This window comes from Rhipicephalus microplus, chromosome X (genome assembly GCF_043290135.1).
Source record: "Rhipicephalus microplus isolate Deutch F79 chromosome X, USDA_Rmic, whole genome shotgun sequence".
NCBI classification, from domain to species: Eukaryota; Metazoa; Arthropoda; class Arachnida; order Ixodida; family Ixodidae; genus Rhipicephalus; species Rhipicephalus microplus.
Genome location: NC_134710.1, coordinates 196,865,912 through 196,887,142, shown reverse-complemented (window position 1 = coordinate 196,887,142; position 21,231 = coordinate 196,865,912). Strand labels below are relative to the sequence as shown.

The 21,231-nt window shown below is 45.6% G+C and overlaps 1 protein-coding gene and 1 pseudogene across 6 annotated transcripts in view; one reads left to right on the top strand and one right to left on the bottom strand.

Moving 5' to 3' along the window:
* mdy (diacylglycerol O-acyltransferase) overlaps window positions 1-21,231 on the bottom strand; it is a 260,993-nt gene that overhangs the window by 114,840 nt on the left and 124,922 nt on the right. The window lies entirely within an intron of this gene.
* Window positions 6,263-6,387, top strand: LOC119177429 (U4 spliceosomal RNA; annotated as a pseudogene).

The window sequence follows — 21,231 nt, the reverse complement described above, 5'->3', positions numbered from 1 at the left end:
AAACCGGGCAGCGGGCCGTCATTTCGACGTCACGGAGAAGATGGTCCGCACATGGCGACAGTCGACTGATAAGCTTCAGGCCATGAAGAGTGACAAGAAAGCTGACCGCGGCAAGAAAGCACGATGGCCAGACCTTGAGGGATGTCTGCACTCATGGATACTGGAGCAGCGTGCCAAAGGTAGGGCGATGTCAACGGTGCAGCTGCGTCTCAAAGCGCAGGCGCTAGCTAAGGAGGTGGGCGCCGTTGATTTTGTTGGCGGGCCGTCCTGGTGCTCCAGATTTATGCGCCGCAAAGCGCTGGCGATGAGGGCCCGCACAAGCATGTGCCAGAATCTGCCAGCAGATTTCAAGGACAAGCTTGAAAGATTCCAGGCTTTCGTTAAGAAAGCCATTGAAGACGATGGCATCGGCAACAGCCATATAATAAACATGGACGAGGTGCCACTTACGTTTGACATTCCAATGGAAAGGAGTGTGGCACCGAAAGGTGACAAGTCTGTCACCATCAAAACTACCGGCCACGAAAAAGCGCACTTCACGGTTGTGCTGGCATGTTGCGCCGACGGGCAAAAACTTCCGCCAATGATTATATTCAAGCGGAAGACGATGCCGAAAGAGTCTTTCCCCGGGAAGCCTGGTGTCGTCATAGAAACGAATGTGAAAGGCTGGATGAACGAAGAGATGATGGGCAAGTGGCTTGAAAAATGCTTTTCTAAGCGACCGGACGGTTTCTTTCATGCGAAGAAGGGCCTCCTGGTATTGGATAGCATGCGGGCGCATATAACGAAGCTCACTTTGAAGCGCATCAAGGCAAAAAACCGCACCGCTGCGGTTATCCCAGGCGGGATGACAAAAATGCTTCAGCCGTTGGACATCTCAGTGAACCGCAGTTTCAAGGCTATCCTGCGGCGCCTGTGGGAGTCATGGATGTCCGACGGCGAGCATAGCTATACCACAACTGGACGCATGAGGCGTGCTTCGTTTTGCGAGGTCGCAAAGTGGGTGCGCGAAGCCTGGTGTGCGGTGTCACAGGCCACCATAACTGCGGGTGCGCATTATTTTTTTCTCACAAATTCGGTGTAGTATAAGTTTTCTTACGGACTGGCGCTCAGAAACGTAAGTACGGCATTTTACAATGCTCGCTCAACTGCACGTTATGAAGTTTCTTTGCAGAAAGTGAGTGAATGTAGGTGCGTCTTATACACCGGTGCGTCTTATATATTAATTTTTGCATGAAAACTTGCGAAAACTGGGGGGTGCGTCTTATACAAAGGTGCGCCTTATACACCAGAAAATACGGTACCTTTGAAAACATCATTACCTTTAAAAGATGGTGACATTCAATGATAGTGGCACCTACACTTTGTCGCACGATAAAATGGAGAATATATCAAAACCATTATCAAAAAAAACTTGCCCGTGTGTCATCCCCATTAATGGGGGACGTGCCTTCCGAAGCAAATTTTCTTGTTTCTTGTTAGATATTGATGAAAATTGGCACAGACATTAAAAATGGCCTCACAGTGCTTCCATAAAAATTTCGAGGCGGTACCACGAAAAACTTGACGAGAGAAATTATTTCTTCATTAAACCTCGTTGAGGGGCTACAGGATTTATAAAATGTCAAAAAAAGTTGGCAATTACTGTAAACACAGCCAAATAAATATATGCTGAAAAGGGCTGCATTTACAAAGCATTTTTTTACAACACTAAAACATATAGTTACCATTTTCTTCAGCGACACTGCAATGAGCTGCTGATGATGACACCTATACATATTGGTCTCTCCTGGTGGCAGAATATAGCACAATGCCGTTTTTGTGACCTCCGCGACTAGCTACGGCAATGAGCCATAACAAACAACGGAGGCCAAGCTATTTGACTCATTTTTACTTTTTTATCGCAAATGAACTATTTTTTGTAGAATTTCAAGCAATTAAGATTATTAAAATCGTAAGCACGGTCGAAATTCATACATTACGGGAAAATCGAAAGAGTTGGCAGGTATGTGAGCACACTTTCACTACAAACAAGAAGCCCTACAAAAACACTTCAGGCAAGAAAATGAAAAACTAAGATCGTAGCCTTCAGAAGCACAGTTCAAGGAACGTTACAAAATAAACAAAATCAAAATCTTTGAAGTGATTGCCACAATATTTATTCCACGAGCTGACCATATAGCCAAAAAAAACAGTATTGAGAAAACAGCATTTAAAGTTTCACTTTACGTCTCTAAAATGCCTAAAAATTGTGATCTTAGGTTTGTCTTGTAATATTTGACTTCTCAGGCAAGTGACCTGGATCTACACAGTGTGCCTTTGTAGCCTACATTTTTTTCATAAACTCCCTTTTTTTGCACCACATGAAGTCACCTTATGTTTTCGTATTTTAACATCTGTGACAACAGGGTGGTGTTCAAAGTGGTGTTTGGTGCGTTGTGGGGTATCTTTGTTGTGCGCAGTGCCGTGTTGTAAAAATTTTTCAAGAAAACATTTGCACTAATTTATTTTATAAATCACTTTTATATTGCACCGCTTTCGACACCATTAGATTTTATATGTCAAGTACTAAGCGCACTTATGCGAATATGTGCTGCTTCTGTACCGACTAGACTTCTCAAATTTTTTTTTTCAGTTACTGGCTTCGAGATTGACAACCACCGCTTGTTATTGGACACCTCGATAATTGCCCACAGCGTGATCTTACCATAAAAAAAAGGCTCTTTACCATCCATTTCTCCACGCACGTCGAAAAAGTCCCACATTGATTATTCTAAGGTAAGGGGAATGGCGTGGTTCTCATTTAATTTACTACATCGAGAATATTGTATAGCTTTACATGAATTTGAGTGCGTGTGTCTGCATGTGCATCCATGTGTGTGTGCATGTGTGTGTGTGCTCATGAGTGTGTGGGTGGTGCGTGTGTGTAGTTTTAAATGTGCATGTGTATTTAAACAATTGTTATGGGTTCTATTACATTCCAGCTAATTGGAGCTCCAAAGGCATCAAAACTGCCACAAAGGTAATTCAAATGTTTTAAGCACTCCCTTACAAGCTTGCATAAGTAAGCACATTTTAGAATGAAATTACATTATATGAAGTTAAGGTCATTCTCGCTTTGCTGTTTTAACACTTAATTGTTGAAACATTTTTTTTTCATTTTTTGAAGATATAGAAATTGCTGTCCAGAATTGCCAGATCTTGATGTCACCCACACAAACAAATCTTCCGGCGTCAAAAGACTGGTGAAGGCTCCTTAAATGGCCAAGCGAACCCCACAAAAAAAGAGTTCTCGACCCGATTGATTGATATGTGGGGTTTAACGTCCCAAAACCACCAAATGATTATGAGAGACGCCGTAGTGGAGGGCTTCGGAAATTTCGACCACCTGGGGTTCTTTAACGTGCACCCAAATCTGAGCACACGGGCCTACAACATTTCCACTTCCATCGGAAATGCAGCCGCCACAGCCGGGATTCGAACCCGCGACTTGCGGGTCAGCAGAGTTCTCGACCTAAGCTCCGGCAACAGAACCAACAACTACTACAATGAGCTCCACAGGTGAGGCAACTATGTAATCACTGACGTTTCGCAGTACTACTTCCATAATTTTGCTATGTATGTCAAAGGATAGCATCCAGGTGGAATCACTAATAGTACAACTGTACCATTAGTATCATCTTGACGAACAGCTTACGCCAAGCAACAATTTCTTTTTCTTGCACATGTTTTTCCGAGTTAACAAGTCACACTTTGCACGTGTGCGAGATTATTACTAATCAAACATAATACTGCGTGTGAATACCTGTTTTACTTGTTACTTATTCTGAATCTTCAGTTTATTCCTAATGCATTGATGTTATTGGTACACAAATTTCATTCCGTATTGCTATGCACTATGGCTTATTCTTTGAGTGTAGTTTGGGATGGCCTTGTATTATCTATATACACTGTACTTGTTTTCACGTAACCATGTGCGAGAAAGTGCTCTGTGAAATAAATTAAAAATAATTTTATTCTTTGTTTTACTGCCAGCCGAAATGACAGGCAGCTTTCTGAGCATTATTGTTTTTATGTGAGTAGCAGATAATGCACACACAAAGCAACAGCAACAGATCTAGCAGTCGTAACTTCACACTTGAATTGTAGGTTTGAGGTTTTGTATGATGTAGGGTAATGTGAGTATGCATCTAAACCAAATTATAAGCACGAACAGGCAAATGCAAATGATGTAGCTTTACTACGGTCATTTTCACAATTTTGCAGGTTATTTATTGGTGCTATTTGGCCTTGTCTGACAGCACGGTTGTTTCGAGATTCCCCTAAATATTCTAAATTACCATTAAAAGTTCAACAAATATATAAATGGCTTACTTCTTGGTTATCTCAACACATGCTTGTATACCTACTGTGGTTATCATAACCAATGTCTGGCGTAACTAAGCCGATATGACACTCGAGTAGGACAACTCACATTAAATTTCTTTTATATTTTGTCGTATACCTGAACTGACAACTGAGTTATTATTCAGTAGAATATGTTAAAAGCATGAGCAGGCATGTTTTGATGGCGCATAAATAATGGCGTGTTCCACAATGGCATACCTGCACTGCAATTCAGTAAACCAATTTTTTTTTTCAATGTTATCATATTATGCTGAGAAATGACCCCCAATTCGTTCACTCAGGTATGCAGCAAATATATGAAATGCTTACTTGCCTCATTTAAGTATCATACCTGTTTACGTATGCCAGAAATACGGGTGACGCTAATCATGGTGTGCATAAATTCCCTATGATGTATGAATAACCCTAGGTACCCAGTAAGTGGAACGCTGCAACGTACACAACCCAGTGACCAATGAGTGGAACACTGTTCCTCAAACTCAAAGCGTTATCTGGGATGCATCGCCGCGTCACGGATAACGGAGCTGTCTTTGACTTCTGAAAAGTACTTCGCCCCAACGAGGACTAAGCCATGTACGCTTAACAGAGACTAATAATTAACAATGTCTTCTGTGTTCGAGTGGGTTGTGGCAATGGTGCGTTTTGTACGATACAATGATGTGACGAGAGGCCATTGCTCCAAAAGATCGCTGTACCTGTTGTTTACTGTATTTTACTGTGATTATTTCACTTTTACTTACTCTTTTCACAAGCATACGCATGGGGAGGGGGAGTCTTATGACTTTGAAATACATGTACACAATCTGCTCAAACTACCGCTTATAGTCCCGTCACAGAGAAGAGCTGATAGCTCTGTCCTCCTCCCCCCCCCCCCCCCCCCCAGGCCAGGTCAGTGTGACCCCCCTTCCCCTAAAAAATATTTCTGGCTACTTCACTGGCTGACGCGTTTCTCCCAGCTACCGACACACAGTGTTCTGAAGGGCGTTTTTTGATAGCACGACAAAAGCACAGAGGAACTGTCTGGCAACATTGTGATGCATGATTGTTAACAATCTTATCAAGGGATCACAGCATATTCCTGGGTTACTGAGCTTTTTAATGCAGCAACCGGTGAGAAGCGGGCAAAATACACTGTGCGGGGCGAAAGCGCCATAAGTGATGGGCTGTGTGGCTGCACAGGTCCAGACAGGAGAAATTATGTTCGCTCATATGATATTCACCTATGTGAAGTAAAAATTTTTGGTGGCGAGGAGAAAACAAAGAGAAAACTAGTGGGTACATGTACGAGAAAGTTACTTATAGTCCAACATTCTGGCCATGGCACGGCCTTCGTCAGAAAATCTCTGACGAAGGCTGTGTCACGGCCTTGAAGTTTGACGTAAGAGGCGCGACAATGATATACCTTATTTTCACATCTTCCTTTCCAGAAGGCAAAATACATGATTCTTTGACATTGCAACATATTCGTAATGCACATCTGAAGGAATGAAAATCAACAGTTGACCTAAAGGGACCAAGGCGAACCCTCACGATCACCAGGTGCTTCGTGAAACAATAGGGTTTATTGAAAAGCTTAGTCGAACATGAGTATGATGAGACAAATTTTCTTTTTTTTTGCTTATATATATATATATATATATATATATATATATATATATATATAAGGAGATGTTGCCACAAAAATATGGTGCCGGCTACCCCTTAGCCCTTGACTGAAACTTGAACACGTATCCTAAAGTAGAACATACAAAGCAGTGCATGGAAAATAGAACACTCGGGCACAGATATGCAAACGTACACCTATCTGCACATATCCCAACAAAATAGTAACGAAATGTTCGAAAGTGAAAGAACTAAGTCTCTGCAGAGGCAGTGTCGCATCCAATGAAGTGCCAACTGAGGAGCGACTATTGCTAGTTGAAATATATATATATATATATATATATATATATATATGGGATATGGCACAACGGGAGCGTTGTCAACAAGGATAAATATTTATTTCCCAACAGTTTCGGGAGGGGTCCTCCCTTCATCCGGGGATGAGTTATACTGACATGAATTTCCAAACTTCGTTGCTGCCGCGTCCCTCTCGCCTTGAAACATGTTTGCGAGAGTGAGAGGGAACTGAAAAAAGGGGGGGAGAAAAAAGAAAAGAAAAAGTAAAAAAGAGGAAGAGCCACTGTCAACACTGAGAACGAAACCAACTGTCCGTGTACGTCCACATACGTTTCTTATCACATGCTGTTCAGTTCTCGACGTGTGTCGGGCCACCCAAGATAGTCGCCGCGGTGCCGGGAGGGTCCGTGACGGCGTGCGTAAAGAAAGGGTTTCCCCGTAATGGGTCGGTCGGCATGCCGCGTGCGTAAAGGAAGGGTCTCCCGTTAATGGGTCGGTCGGCTCTTTTTACCTTTAATCTTCGTCCGTTTCCCTTCAATGGTCATCAAGTGGTAGGCGAACGAAAACACTTTGTATGTGCATGTGGAAAAAGGAAGAAAAGAAAAAATGAATGAAGAAAAAACGAAAACAAGAATGGACAGTGTACACGTACGAGTCAGTCAGAAAAAAGCATGGTCTCCAGCTATCAATCTTTGTCACCAATTTCCTCCTGGCTTACTTCTCGGAGGCAGTTGAGTTTACCGGGGTCCTCGTTGATGCCGGCTACTAATGTTCGAAATTTGAAAATAAAATATGCCTCACGCTGTTCGCGCTCGCGTCTGTTTGAGAAACCAAACTGCAAAAGAGTTACGCTGATATTTTCAAAACTGTGGTTTGGCAGGCGCAGATGTCTAGATAAAGGTAACTTCGGCAGTGAAGTGGCGTGGTACCGGTGATTATTGAACCGCAGCCGAAATGGCGTGTCTGTTTGGCCGATATATTCTTGTCCGCAGATGTTGCAATGTAGCATATATATTACGTTACTGGAGTCACAATTAAGACTTTCAGTTATGCATACTTTGAAATTCGAGAAGTTCGCTTTGGATTCACGTGTTGTGACCATCTGTGGGCATACCTTGCATCGAGCTTTTCCGCGGGGATGGCACCCTGATTGAAATTTGGGGGTGGTTGTTTTTGCTCTGACAAGAATGTCCTTCAGATTTTTATCCCGGCGGTACACCACGTGAGGTGGCTTCGCGAAGATAGAAGTTAGTCGTTTGCTTTGCCTGATTATGTTGAAATGGCGGGACAGTATGTTGTTGATTCGTGGTGCTGATGAGGAGTAAGTTAGTACAAGGTTCGTTTGGGAAGTCGTTTTAGATACTCTGTTTGGTCCCTTAATAATATCATTCCTGTTTACGTTGCGAGCACGTAGTATGGCATCGTCAATAATGTCTTCCGGATAATTTTGTTTCAATAAAGAATGCTTTAGGTGTTCCGCGTGTCTGTCAAATTCCCGCATATCGGTGCATATTCTTCGGTACCGGTAGGCCTGAGAATATGGAATACCCGTTTTGCAATGCTTTGGGTGGCTGCTGTTGAAATGTAGGTACATTTGACGGTCTGTAGGCTTTTTGTAAAGGTTTGTTGACAAGCGGTCATTTTAGACCGTGACAGTGACGTCCAAAAAGTAAATGCTAGTTTTAGAAATTTTGTGCGTGAATTTTATTGACGGGTGGCACTTGTTAAAATCCTCTATGAAGCGGAAAAGACTTCCCTCATCATGGTTCCATATCATAAAAAATATCGTCTAAGTATCTTCTGTAGTAGAAAGGTTTCAAGGTGCGTCCCTCAATGAATGGGATTTCAAGTGAAGCCATAAAGGTGCTAGCGAAGTTTAGGGCCATTTTCGTGCCCATTGCAGTGCCACTGACCTGAAGGAAATGCTTGCCATTGAACTCAAAATGGTTAAAATTTAGTACAAGTTCAAGAAGTGTAAACAGTACCTCGCCACTTACACTAGTTGATGAGTCAGATTTTACATATTCAGAAACCATAGCCGCTATTCCGTCATGGTGGGGTATGTTGGTGTACAGTGAGCAGACATCCATGGTCACCAGAAAACTGCCGCCTGGGATGTCGAGACTTGAAGTTTCGCAGATGAAGTGGTTTGTGTCCTTTAGGTAATAGGGAAAATTTGGGGGGATGTTTTTTATTAAGGAATTGATGAATTCTGATATATTTTCTGTTGATGTGCTGTTACTGGATACTATCGGACGTCCCGGATTGCCTGCCTTGTGTATTTTGGGGAGCAAATAGAATCGACCGGGAACAGAATGGGCCGGTAACATTGCTTTTAACATTTTGCCGGTAATTTTCTCGTCCCGGCGGAGATTGTTTAGGGTTACTTTTATCTCCCTTTCAAATGCGGGAGTCCGGTCAGTTGGAAGTTCTTTGTAGAATTTTGTGTCTGATAGCTGTCGTTCCCCTTCCTTTAAGTAGTCCGACGTGTTTAGAATTACTATGCAGCCCCCTTTATCAGCCGGTTTGATAGTAATTTCAGTGTTTTTTCGTAGTTCATCGAGTGCCCTTCGTTCTGACTTTGATATGTTGTTTCGAAATGGCCGATTTTTTTCATACGCTCTGATGATATCTTTTTGAACTGCTGATATATACATATCGAGGTGTTTGTCCCTCTGCTCACCCGGACACCATGATTTGTCACCACCAATCACTATTCTCGTTCGTACAGTCCTTGCGATCATGAAAGTATTCACGGAGGCGGAGATTACGCGCAAAGTTATCGAGGTCTTGGTACAGTTCAAATTCATTAAATCTACCGGATGATGGACAAAAGGTTAAGCCTCTCGACAAAAGTTGAAGCTGAGCGGGTGTGAGTGTTGTGTTTGACAGATTGAGGACATTTTTCTCATAAGTTTTCGGCTGCTCTTGGCTATCACGTGGCACGGGAGTGTCAGCGTCATATTCGAGAGTAAGAATGTTTTGATTAGAATTTCACTGTAGTTTCGAGTTCCCATTTTTCTCCTCAAAGTTAGGTTTCTCCTCAAAGTTAGGTGGCGTGCTTGTACGGCCTCATTCCTATTTTCCTGTTGCAGAGCAGTGGAGCTACTGCAGTCCCGCTTGAATTTTCTATCTTTTACAACTGAAATTTGCCTCTCTTTTTTAGTTCATATCTTTCCAGTTCTCTTGCCTCACGCTCTCCGAGATTAGATACCAATTTCTGCGTGGCCTCCGTGACACTGTATTCGGCGGCCTTACGCTCACTATGGTCCGCAATGACCCGAGTCAGTTGCAAGGACGCTTCTAGTAATATTTTTTTCCACTTCCCCCTTTCTGATTCACTTAGTGTAGACATTGAGGGGTTTCAGTTCCCTCTCACTCTCGCAAACATGTTTCAAGGCGAGAGGGACGCGGCAGCAACGAAGTTTGGAAATTCATGTCAGTATAACTCATCCCCTGATGAAGGGAGGAATCCTCCCGAAACTGTTGGGAAATAAATATATTTATCCTTGTTGACAACGCTCCCGTTGTGCCATATCCCACACCTTCACAAAGACTAACTGGCCCATTGAATTATTACTCCCACTATATATATATATATATTTCTTGCGACGATGTCCATGGGGCTGCTGTGAACGCCTGGTGGTACGTCGGTTGGCTTGGCGGTCGGCATATATATATATATATATATATATATATATATATATATATTGTGAAAAGGTTTATTAGCCCTTAAAGACAGCGACGAGACAGCGTGAAGAACCGTCCAGCGATCGGCACAGCAACGAACCTAAGCACGAGCCGAGAGAGCCAGGCGTTGGCGAAGCTGCTTGCTGCAGGCACATCTTCTTCACAATCGCCCCCACTGAAAAAGGAGCCATCCTGGCGACCTAAGAAGTTTCAGGGAGAGGCTCATGATACGGTTTTAGGCGGGAAACATGAACGATGTCACGTGCACGCCAGCGCATGTCATCCGATCGGGAAACTGGCTCAATTAGGTAATTAACCGGAGAGGTTTTCTCTAAAACGGTGTAAGGCCCCTCGTACCGGGGGACAAGTTTTGATGAGAGTCCCGGAGTTTGGTATGGGATGGCAAGCCACACGAGAGACCCTGGGGCATAGCTGGGATCCGGAAGAGAGGTGCAACGGTTTTCTTTCCGGCGTTGCTGCTCGTCCAAGGTGAACGCACGGGCGAGCTGGCGGCACTCTTCGGCTTGTCGAGCAGCATCGGAGATAGGTGGACATTCGGAAGCATCAGGACGGTATGGAAGTAGAGTATCAATGCTGTCGTTTTCCGATGAATGACGTGGCATTCCGAAAGCAGAGCTTCGACGACCTCGGAGAGGAAAGCGCTGCCTCTGTCACTGAGGAGCTCTCGAGATGTGCCATGTCGAAGGATAAAGCGACTTAAAATGAAAGAGGCGACATCCTGAGCGGTAGCGCTCGGTAAAGCGGCTGTTTCGCCGTAACGTGTTATATGGTCGACCGCCACTATAATCCACTGATTGCCATCTGGTGTCAATGGAAGGGTGCCGTAGAGGTCAACGCCAACGCGATCAAATAGCTTGGCAGGGCACGGAAGTGACTGCAATTCGCCAGTCGCACATAGCGGTGTTCATTTGCGTCGCTGGCAGTCAGGACAGCACTGCACAAATTTGCGTACAAAATTGTACATGCCGCGCCAGTAATAGCGATGGCGAAGGAGTTCATATGTTTTGAACACCCCGGCGTGGCCACATTGTGGATCGTCGTGAAGAGAGGCGCATATCTGCGATCGTAAAGTGCGTGGAATGACCAGTAGCCACTGGCGGCCATAAGAGCGTAGTTGCGTCGATGAAGAAGTTGATCGCGGATGGCAAAATGGAAAGCTTGACGTCGGAGGGATCGAGATACCGGAAGGTTGGGCGTGCCTGATAGATGCGATCCACGGGTCACGACGTTGTTTGGTGGCAATTGAGTCAAGATTTAACGATGACAAGGTCTGGAGGCACGTGTTTCCGCACGTCGGATCTGGTGGCAAAGGTGAGCGGGACAGAGCGTCAGCGTCAGAGTGTTTGCGTCCGCAGCGGTATACGACGCGATTGTCGTACTCCTGGATGCGGAGTGCTCATCGCGCAAGGTGGCCAGAAGGGTCTTTTAACGTGGAGAGCCAGCAAAGCACGTGGTGATCAGTTACTAGATCGAACGGGCGGCCGTGTAAATACGGCCAGAACTTTCCAAGCGCCCACACCAGAGCCAAACACTCATTTTGTGACCCGCTGTAATTAGTTTCGGCTTTCGTCAGAGTGCGGCTAGTGTAGGCTACAACCTATTACAAATAGCCGGGCTTCCGTTGAGCGAGGACAGCGCCTAGCCCGACGCCGCAGGCGTCGGTGTGCAATTCGGTAGGAGCCGTCGGGTCGAAGTGGCGAAGAATAGGTGGGGAGGTTAGCAGACACGCAGAGTAGTCAAGGCAACGTCACATGCAGTGGACGTTGCCTATATATATATATATATATATATATATATATATATATATATATATATATATATATATATATCCCCTTCAGCTTTTTGTTGAGCTTCGCTGCAGTACATCAGCTTAAATGAATGGGACACATTTTAAAAACACTATGTCTCAATATTTCAGCCGAGTTCCAAGAAGTTTGAAGTAACAAAATTTAGAGGGTTTTCCATGAATAACATGCGCCGACACGAAACTTGTTCGTTAGTTCGTCTCCGAGTTACAGTGATGTCTCGTAAAGAGCATGTGGTGAAGCCACACTACAGGAGCTCGTGGTTCAACGTCCTCCCAGAGGGGTGTGATGCAACTACATCAATGTTATTTGGAGTCAGAGTGACTTGACGTGTAATAGAGAGAGAGAATTCATTTACAGAAAGGTAGAGAGGTCGGCCCGAGCTATAGTTTGCTCTGGCCTGCTACTCTAAACTGGGTAAGGGTGACTTGGGAGTGAAAGAGTGATGAATGACGATGGTAAGGTAAGGAGATGATATGTTCTTATTAGGCTGGGTAACCTTACAGACGTGCATTCCCTCCAGTGGCTTCTAAGAAAGCGATGACGGCTCATATAACCACGTATGTGCTGCTGGCGTCAGGCCAAGGACCTAACACAACCTCATCGGTTAATGGTCGACTAATATATCGGCCAATCGAAGATATAAGTTGCTGACGTTCACTTGCATATGCTGGACAGTCGCAAAATATATGTTCGAGCGTTTCCGGCAACCGACAGTGACCACAATTGGGACCTGTGTCATTACAGCCAATCAAGTGGGTGTAACATCTCGTGTAAGCGACACCGAGGCGAATGTGGTGGATAATGCATGAGATGCTTCGGTTTAACTTATGAGGCATACGGAACTTCATTTCCGGGTCCCATTTGTGCAGCCGTTTGTGCTGGTGTTCTGGTTTCTGCCAGTGCTCTAAGATGGAGTTGCGCATTACGCGTCGAAGTAGGATGTTAGTGTCTTGTCGAGAAAATGCGATGCACACTTCCGGACTATTTAAAGCTCTCTTAGCTTCAGCGTCCACCGCTTCATTGGCCATTATGCCACAATGAGCAGGTATCCATTGAAATGTTACACCATGTCCATTTTTGTAGCAATGCCAAGAAGCTCTGGTATTTCAATCGATAAAGTATGATATGGACCTTGTCTCATGAAGCCATCGATCGTTTGAAGAGCAGCTTTGGAATCGCACAGTATCGTCCATTTACGAGCGGGTTCTGTCAACATGAAACGTATTGCCTCCCGAATAGCAACAAGTTCCGCGGCTGTTGACGCAGTCTTGTGATCTATCTTGAAACGTCGAGCTATCTTCATCTGCGGGATGACAAAAGCTGCGGCGGAGGTACGCGACGTGGTAGATCCATCGGTATATACGTGTGCAACACCGTCGTACGTAGTATAATTGTGCTGCAGTGTAAGTTGCTTTAGGGCCAATCGATGATACAAGGGACTTCTTCATAATCCCAGGAATCTGAGGTATGACAAGTGGTCCAGGCAGGAGCCACGGAGGTGTCTCAGGACCACGGGGGGGAGAGAAGCTTGGTGGTATGATGTTCTCGAGCCACGATATAGCTCTTGAATAATGGCAGTCTCGGTGGCTGGCAGGGATCGCTGATAGGGGATGTTGCCTGTGTCGAGTCAACAGGCGAAGGTGGACTCGAAGAGGCTCGCAGAGCACATATACTTTGATTGAACAAGCCCGAGCTTCGGCGAGAGTTCCCTTGGTTGATATGCATTGAGGTAAGCCCAAACATATGCGCAACCCTTGAGCTTGGATGCTTTCTAGCGTGCTCGCACAACTGGGTTTCATGCTTGAAAGCATGGGCATGCTGTATCGTAAGTACCTTACGAATAAGGATTGGTACAGTTGCAGGAGAGCTGCCTCCGAAGGGCCCCATCTTGCTCCGGCAATGACCCGAAGAACGTGGACAAAACTCTTGAGCTTTGACTTCAAGGCTGTGACGTGTTTTGACCACGATAGATTCCGGTCGAGGATAACACCCAGGAATTTGTGTTGCACAACAGCACGAATTTCTGTTCCATTCACAGTTAGTGGGTATCTTGTCATTTGTTTTCGTGTAAATGCAAGCACTGCGCATTTTTCAGTTGCCAGTGCGAGACCCTGGCGACGTAGGTACCTTGCTGTGATGGTCACTGCACGTTGTAGTCGAGCACGCAGTTGGGGGTGCGTAGCTCCAGAAGCCCAGATGCAGATGTCGTCCGCATATGTGCTCACCTTCACCGTGTCTGGAAGTTCAGTAGCAAGTCCAATCAAGGTGATGTTAAAAAGTGTCAGACTGAGAACACTCCCTTGGGGAACACCACGGTGAATGTTATAACAGTCTGTATCTCCATCGCTTGTTCACATATACACGGTACGGTCACTAAGGTAGTTCACGATCCATGCATACATCGTCCACCGATTTCTAGATCCTCAAGCGCATCAAGGATGGCATAATGTAAGACATTGTCGTAGGCGCCTTTAATGTCAAGAAAAACAGCTGCCACTAATCTGCCTCGACATCTGTCCTGTTCAACATCGGAGAGCAAGTTGATGACCCCGTCAATGGCTGATCGGCCTTTCCTAAAGCCATTCATGAACGCAGGAAAGCGATTATTGCTCTCTAAGAGCCACTCTAATCTCGACAATACCATCCTTTCCATGACTTTGCCAACGCAGCTGCTTAAGGCGATCGGCCGGTAAGATGAAAGCTCATTAGGGCACTTCCCCGGTTTAAGCAGTGCGATTATGCGGCTGCACTTCCACTTATCTGGAACATTTCCTGACTCCCAGGAGGTGTTGTAGTAAGATAAAAGGATCTGTCGTGCTTCTGTATAAGATGGCGAAGTGCAGCGTAGGGAATTCCGTGCGGCCCGGGTGCCGATGAGCGCCGGGAAAGTGAAACTGCAGCGTCCAGTTCCTGCGCTGTAAAAGGCACTTCAAGGCGCTCGTCGAAGCACGGGGGCACAGTGGTGGCAAGATTTTGGGTCACAGTGTCAGCGGTGGAAACGACATGGCTACAGTAGTCCTTGGCTACCTCTAATTCACTCCGACCCTGATGTGGAGCCACCGCACGGAATGGCCAAATTTGTTGTGGAGAAGATTGTAAACTTCGTACTATCCGCCAGATTTTAAAGAGAGGCTGTCTTGGGTCCAAAGAACCGCAGAACGACCCCAATCGTTGCCTGTCTAGCTTGTCGAGATGCCGAAGAACGTGTCGTTGAGCTTGAGGACAGACTGAGAGGTCTGACGATGATCTTGTTCTTCTGTATCGCCGTTCTGCGTGGCGACGGATAGCACGAAGGGCCTCGTATTGTAAGTCAATAGCTGATCGTTGCAGCGGAATGGCAACTTGTCTTGTTGCGTCATGCAGGGACGAAGAAATAATGTCTTCTACTTCGGATGGTGTAGTAGTGCGCTGACAGCTGGTTTTCACAGATGACTTGAAGAGACGCCAGTCTGTCTGATGAACGCAGCGTGTGGCTGAACAGCGGTACCACCTAAACTGAACATATGTAGGCAAGTGATCACTACCGTGAGAGTCTATATCCGTGGACCAAGCTGCAGAAGACGGGAGACTCCTAGATACAAATGCAATGTCGAGGCAGTTGCTGTAAGAAGTACCCCGAATGAAAGTGGGCGATCCGTCGTTCAGCACCCTTAGTCCAAAATTACACACGAGGTCGCACAAATCTCTGCCACGGCTGTTCATTACAGTGCTACCCCAGAGGGGATGATGAGCGTTGAAACCTCCAATGACAATGTGGGGGCTCTGAGCAGCCTGAAGCACAGACCTAAGGTGAGAGCAGTCCATCTTTGCACTTGGATGAATGTATCCTCTGATAACTGACATTGTGCGCCTCTTATACTTTATAGTCAAGCAAACGTAATAATTTGTTGTATGCGACAGAATGTCATGTCGCACGTACGTCATATCGCGGCGTACACAAACTAGCACCTTGCTTGCATGTATCTACGGATGTATCCTCCTATAACTGACAACGTGCTACCTCTTATACTTTATAGTCAAGCAAACGTGATCATTCGTTGTATGCAACAGAATGTCATGTCGTACGTACGTCATATCGCTGCGTACACAAACTAGCACCTTGCTTGCACGGTGATCACTGCGAGACCAAAGCTGGACGTACCCAGACAAACGGAATGTAGAATCCATGTTTATTTCGCTTATACTTTATAGTCAAGCAAACGTGATCATTCGTTGTATGCGACAGAATGTCATGTCGTACGTACGTCATATCGCGGCGTACACAAACTAGCACCTTGCTTGCACGGTGATCACTGCGAGACCAAAGCTGGACGTACCCAGACAAACGGAATGTAGAATCCATGTTTATTTCGCAGATGACAATAACTGGGAACTGGTATTTCAATACCCGCTGTCTGAAATCAGAGAGACGGTCACGTAAACCACGAGCATTCCACTGCATAACAAGCGTCTGCCCCATGCGATCTTCGAACATCGAGGCCATGTTCGCTTACTGAAGAACAAGAGTGGCTCCAGCACCTCCAAGTAACTGGACAGCAGCTTTATCCGCCGGAGTGTTTAGACCACTGAGGATCTTGCGCATTGAACCCACCAAATTTCTAAGCATACTCTCGATGTCATTATTATCCATCTTGTCGTCCTGCTCGCTGCATTCAGCAGCATTATGCGTGGAAGGCATACACGTGGGTCTTGATGGTAAAGAAGGCCACTCCGAAGTATTACGGGCCGGTGGCTGATTGGCTCGTCCATTCGTCGGCTGTAAAGGTACGGAAGCACAGACATCTTCATTTCTGGCCGGTAAAAGCAAACGACGAGAAGGTGAAGCCTGGACATTTGATGTTAATTCTTCAACTCGGTTGGCACTGCTCCTTTGTTTGAGTCGGTGTCGTGAACGACGTGTACTGCGCCGGACAGCCCTTGCAGCTTCTCTGTGCGTGGAGTGGTCCCTAACCATCTTCATGATAGTTATGTGGTTCCTTATTTTAGGACAGTCCTTTGAGGTAGCGTCGTGGGCGCCCGTGCAGTTAGGACAATTTGTGGCAGCATTGCAGTTGCCATCGTCAAGAGGTCTACCACATCGTTTGCAAGTTACCACACCCTTACAAACTGCACTGACATGCCCGAATTTCAAACATTTATGGCACTGTAGATGCCTCGGTACATAAGGGCGTACCGGATGACGCACATATCCAACCTCGACGTGAGTAGGCAACGACTCGGACTCGAACACTACTTTCACACAACGCGACCGTTCAAAGCGGTGAAAACCAATTACAGGAGCCGTCGAAGAAAGCAATTTGCCGAGGCTCGAGTCTGTAATCTCTTCGTCTACATCATAAATGACGCCTATCGTAGTTGCCTTGTCGGACACGGAAAACGCGCGCACTGGAATGTTTCCCAACTGGACGATGGCCTTCAGCGTGTCCAGTATAGCCTTTGAAGTAACCTCCACCGACAAGATGTTCTTGCGGATATTTATACGTATTTCCTCAACCTGGCCAGGTGCGATACGTTCGAAATACTCCGACAAGCTTTGCCTATTTAGAGTGTTCAGGACGTCTGTCATCGTTGTCGGCATGTACGAGATCGTCAAGGACCGCATGTTACTCGCCTTTTTCGGTGCCTGTCGACCAGTCGGCGACGTCCTTCTGATCTTTCTCTTCAGACGGCGTCTTGGAACAGGGGTGAAACTACTGTCCGAGGCCATGTCTTCGGTGGAAGAGCCATCAGAAGCGTAACTGTACCCCACGTTGGGGCCGAAGCGGTTACTCACATCGGACGCACCCTGATAAGGCGGTCCAGGGCCCGGAAGCTGGGCGGGGTTTTGATCCCCCATTTTACGGGACCACGTCCCCCAGTGTTCTTGTCTCAGATTGCAGAATTCGCAGAGAAAATCGAGAAAACTTCGAGAGCTGAACGCTGGAGCTGTTCTCTGTGATCACTTCTTCCTCCTCCGAATCGTAATCGACGTTTAATAAATTCTGGAGTACTAAAGACTTTATTACACAATGAGTCACCCTAACCTTACCTGGCTTTAGTACTCCGTAATCGACGTGTAATAAATTCTGGAGTACTAAAGCCAGGTAAGGTAAGGGTGACTCATCGTGTAATAAAGTCTGGAGTACTAGAGACAGGTAAGCTTAGGGTGGATTAAAGGGTAGATTAATGTTTAGATTAGTTTATAGAAGGTGAGAGATGTAGAGTACTATATAAATACAGCTATTAAAGGGGCCCAGCAACACTTTTTGAGCCTGGTCACAAAATGCTGCCAATCGGCAGTAGAGGCTCCCGAGAACACGTGAGCCAAATATGAAGAGCAGCACGTGGCCTGGAATTTACAATAAATTATTGAATTCATTGATTGATATGTGAGGTTTAACGTCTCAAAACCAGCATACGATTATGTGAGATACTGTAGTGGAGGGCTCTGGAAATTGCGACCACCCGGGGTTTTTCAACGTGCACCCGAATCTAAGCACACGGGCCTACATCATTTTCGCCTCCATCGAAAATGCAGCTGCCACTGTCCGGATTCGATCCCGCGACCTGCAGGTCAGCAGCAGAGTACCTTAGCCACTAGACCACTGTGGTGGGGCCACAATAGATGATCAAAGTCACCTATAAATTGCTGTCTCTTCTCTCATGAATGATGAAAGCAGCTCAAAAATCGCGCGTATAAGGCTATCTATCAGCCATTGGCCGATTTGAACAAGGCGCGCTTCGTCGTTACAATGATTGCCGAAGGGGGACAAAGCCGTGTATTCGATGAAAAAAAGAAAAGTACTCAAGTTCGCGAGGCGCACGTGACGTAATTTTTTTTTGTTCCATGCCATTTCTCTCTGCTGAGCCTCCAGCGCTTTCGCCGGGACAAGAGGAGAGAGAACGCGATTGCCGTGTGCGACAATTCTTTGTCACTCCGCTCGTACTGCACAAATTTTTTGAATTTATGCCGCGTTGAATGTTTCAGGCAATAAGCTCTATCAGTGAATTCATTCCATCGTTACTTGAAAAATTGTTTCAGGACCCCTTTAAATGCTATGTGTGACTTACTTCATCTCCATGAGTTATTCCCAACTATGCCGACATAGAAGCCTAGAATGGGAACAGTTATTGATAAGAGTTAATGGAGAGTACCTTAGTAACCTGCACTTCGCCGATGACATTGCATTGCTGAGTAACTCAGGGGACGAATTGCTACTCATGATTACGGAGTTAGACAAGGAGAGCAGAAAGGTGGGTCTTAAAATTAATCTGCAGAAAACGAAAGTAATGTACAACAACCTCGGAAAAGAGCAGCGCTTCGAGATAGGTAATGTTGCATTTCAAGTTGTAAAAGACTGTCTACTTAGGGCAGGTAATAACCGCGGAGCCAAACCACGAGATTGAAGTAACTAGAAGAATAAGAATGGGGTGGAGCACATTTGGCAAGCACTCTCAAATTATGACAGGTAGATTGCCACTATCCCTCAAGAGGAAGGTATATAACAGCTGTATCTTGCCGGTACCTAGCTACGGAGCAGAAACCTGAAGACTTATACAAAGAGGGTTCAGCTTAAATTGAGGACGACGCAGCGAGCAATGGAAAGAAAAATGGTAGGTGTAACCTTAAGACACAAGAAGAGAGCAGAGTGGATTAGGGAACAAACGGGGGTTAAGGATATCATAGTTGAAATCAAGAAGCGGAAATGAACATGAGCCAAGCATGTAGCGCGTAGGCAAAATAACCGCTGGTCATTAAGGGTAACTAACTGGATTCCCAGAGAAGGCAAGCGGGTTAGGGGGAGACAGAAGGTTAGGTGGGCGGATGAGATTAAGAAGTTTTCGGGTATAAATTGGCAGCAGCAAGCACAGGATCGGGTTAACTGGCGGAACATGGGAGAGGCCTTTGCCCGGCAGTGGAAGTAGTCAGGCTAATGATGATGATGATGATGATGACGCCGACATGGGTATCAATCTAAAGGAGATCGGGAGTGCTTTGCGATGGCACATGTTTCGCGGACATCAGGTTACATGAATAAGTCACCTGACTTTGTGCATCTTACACGAGTCCATGGGTGGTCCCCAACCATATCGACATGGATATCAAACGAACAGGCTTCGAAGCACCTCTTCGACAGTACTTGCATCACACACGTCAGACATCGACAAAAAGCGATTCACGTTACTATGTGCAACTTTTCCAACCACCATGAGCAACTGCCAACTATGCCGACATGAATATCAAACGAAAGGAGATCACGAGTGCTTCGCGATGGCACGTGTTCCCCAGATGTTGGGTCACGTGAATTCGAGCAATTTGCACCAGCCCATGGATGGTATTCAACCATGTCTACATGGATGTGTAACAAACTGGCTTCGAAGCATCTCTTCGATAGTACATGGGAGGCATACGTCACATCTTCAAAGCTCGTTATTTGGCACAATAAATGCAACGGCTTGTTGTTTAATAAAACTGATGAAAGCAACATACAAATATTTAAAGAAGGAATAGGATACATTGCTTCTTTAATTGTATTTGAATGGTTTTGTCTCAAATTGAAATAAATTAAGGTGGACACAAATTCACCTATTCCGTTGCCTAGATCTGTCCCCGCAAACATAGAAGTACAGATCCGATACGTTACAATTGAACTGCGACGGAGGCCTTTCGCTCGTTCTCACTGCATGCTATTTCATCATCATTACCAGCAGCACCAGCCTGACTACGTCCACTGCAGGACAAAGGCCTCTCCCATGTTACACCAGTCAACTCGGTCCTGCTCTTGCTGCTGCCACTTTATACCCAAAAACGTCTTAATCTCATTTGCCCACCTAACCTGCTTCTCCCTGACCCGCTCGCCTTCTCTAGGAATCCAGTTAGTTACCCTGAATGACCAGCGGTTAACCTGCCTACGCGCTACATGCCCGACCCATGTCCATTTCCGCTTCTTGATTTCAACTATGATATCCTCAACTCCGGTTTGTTCCCTAATCCAATCTGCTCTCTTGTCTCTCAAGTTTTCACCAACCATTTTCCTTCCCATTGCTCGCTGCATATTATGCTATTTATGAACGCCTAGTGCCTATGCCTAAGACACCACAATACCCTCCAAGCACTTGTTCACTTGCTTTGATGTGCCCAAGTGCTTATTTAGACTGTTTGGTACATGATCGATGAACAGCGTGAAAAACAGGACAGTGAAAGATATGGACGAAGGGCTGGCGCGTGTTTTGCACTGTTTTTCGCTTTGTTGATGTACCCAGCTACCGTGCATGCTGTTAGCGCCTTGCAAAATTCACAATTATATTTGTGACTACTGTATTTTGGTTTCGAATAGACATTTGTATAATTGATAGATCAATTTGTTATTGTTTAAATCCATCTGGATCGAATGTGCCCTTTTAGCATACGCCCACTGGAACAACT